The sequence below is a fragment of the Balaenoptera acutorostrata genome, chromosome 3 (assembly GCF_949987535.1).
Source record: "Balaenoptera acutorostrata chromosome 3, mBalAcu1.1, whole genome shotgun sequence".
NCBI classification, from domain to species: Eukaryota; Metazoa; Chordata; class Mammalia; order Artiodactyla; family Balaenopteridae; genus Balaenoptera; species Balaenoptera acutorostrata.
In genome coordinates this window covers 92167824-92169929 of record NC_080066.1, presented here as the reverse complement: position 1 = coordinate 92169929, position 2106 = coordinate 92167824, and the positions used below count along the sequence as shown (strand labels likewise).

Genomic DNA, 2106 nt, shown 5'->3' with positions numbered 1-2106 from the left:
AAAAACGAGTGAGGTCTAATTAAGTACTCATTCATCATCATTTTTAATTTTCTTGGGGAAATTCTCTCACATTTTAGTTGAGACTTTGTGGGAGAATGAAACTACAGGCTCTGAAATCAGACCACTTTGCCACTTTACTACCCATGTTACTTTGTACCTCAGATTCCTGGTCTATGAAATTGGGTTAATCTGTTACTTGCTTGGGTTAATTGTGAAGATTATGTGAGGTAATAGAAGTTTCTGACATGGTGTTTAACATACACTAGTTGTTCAATAAGTATTCCCTTTTTGCTTTTTAAAAAATGATTATCACTATAAAAGAGAAAGCTCTTTGCACAGTGAACACCCAAGTGTGCTTTATAGTTCCCTTGGCTTTGACTCTGTGCTGGAGCAATGTCTGTTCTTTTCCTCTGCATTGAAAGGAGTATTCAGAAAGTCAGCCCATTATATTAATTGTGTTTAAGGGTATGAATGATCTAGCATATCCCTTCATAAATTTGGTTTGTCATGATCTATATTTGCATCTAACTGGAAAAAAAGAAGAGAAAGCTCTTAATGTTTATAAAATTATATTCTTCCATGAGTGAGAACATTGCCTGTTTGAGATTCACACACGCCTACTTCTGGTAACTGGTCCACCTTTGGTTCATAGCGCCCCAGTTATAAACATTTGCCAGAGCGCGAACACACCCGAAGATAAACACATCTCACCTTTACTCTCACCTACACAGACACCTAGCTAGAAATAAGAACCCCCGCATATGTGACCACCTAGATGGCCTCACATCTAGAAAAGACATAGTAGCAAAAATAATTATTTTTATGTGTGTAATATAAAAATTTGTCCCTAGCAACCACTGTCTACATTTTAGTAATCACTATATTCCACAAGCACACTACACATATTCTTACATTCAAAGATAATGGTATGGGACTTCCCTGGTGGCGCGGTGGTTAAGAATCCGTCTGCCAATACAGGGGACACAGGTTCGAGCCCTGGCCTGGCAAGATCCCACATGCTGCGGAGCCACTAATAAGCCGGTGCGCCATAACTACTGCAACTCATAAGCCCGTGCGCCACAACTACTGCAGCCCGCGAGCCTAGAGCCCGTGCTCCGCGACAAGAGAAGCCACCGCAATGAGAAGCCCGCGCACTGCAACCAAGAGTAGCCCCTGCTCGACGCAACTAAAGAAAGCCCATCTGCAGCAATGAGGAACTAATGCAGCCAAAAATAAATAAATAAATTTATTTTTTAAAAAATGATGGTATGTGGTTTGAATAAGGAAGGGGGGTGAAGTTGAGTATATGTACCTAAGAGAGCAATAGGAATTTTTAAAATTTTATTTATTTTTTTTTAGGATTAAAATAGTAAAGAAGTTTTCCTGGCATTAAAAAAAAGTATCTTCTGTAATTCCAAGGGTTTCTTATTAATTGGTTGTTTCAATGGCTGAACAGTAGTTTTACACATTCATGATAAATTCTGTTTCCCTTCCTAAAATATAGCTTTAGGATGTTGCAAATTTAGTTCAAGAGATCTTTTCCACCTGAGTGAAAAAGATGAGGAACCTTTGAGATACCTGTTTAGGGTATCAATTTTTTTTTAACGTAAACTTGATAGAAGGGAAACGCAAGCTCCACTACTGATTAACAATAACTCTATTTATGGAGCACTAACTACGAGCCTGGCATTAGCTCTTTAGCAAGGATTGCCTCTTTTAATCCTCTCAACAAACCCCAGAGGTAGATTTTACCACCCGCATTTTACAGAAGGAGAAACTAAGGCTTGGAGAGGTTAAGTGAGAGCAATAGGAATTGAATTAGTTTTTCTGGTAATTATCCCTCATAATATCTTTTCCTCATGCTTAGAAAGTTGCGTCAGGTAATTATGTAATTTCTCCCTAGAAACTAAGGCTTGGTTTTGGTAGTGTTTTATTTGCTTGTGTGCATACTACTTAGTTTTAAAATGAAAACTAGAATAAAATTAAGGAAAACAGTAAATTTGATAACTCTTGATGACATGCTAAAAGCAACTTGCTCATTCACTTGGTATGACTTATGATACATATATAATAAAATATTGCTTATTTGGAGAGTGGGCATACTAT

At 37.6% G+C, this 2106-nt stretch overlaps 1 non-coding gene across 1 annotated transcript; it reads left to right on the top strand.

The window, feature by feature from the left end:
• Positions 1–331: 331 nt before the first annotated feature.
• On the top strand, positions 332–447 carry LOC114236259 (small nucleolar RNA SNORA22). The gene has a single exon (XR_003622235.1). It is a non-coding gene; the product is annotated as a small nucleolar RNA SNORA22 (small nucleolar RNA).
• The last annotated feature ends 1659 nt before the right edge of the window (positions 448–2106 follow it).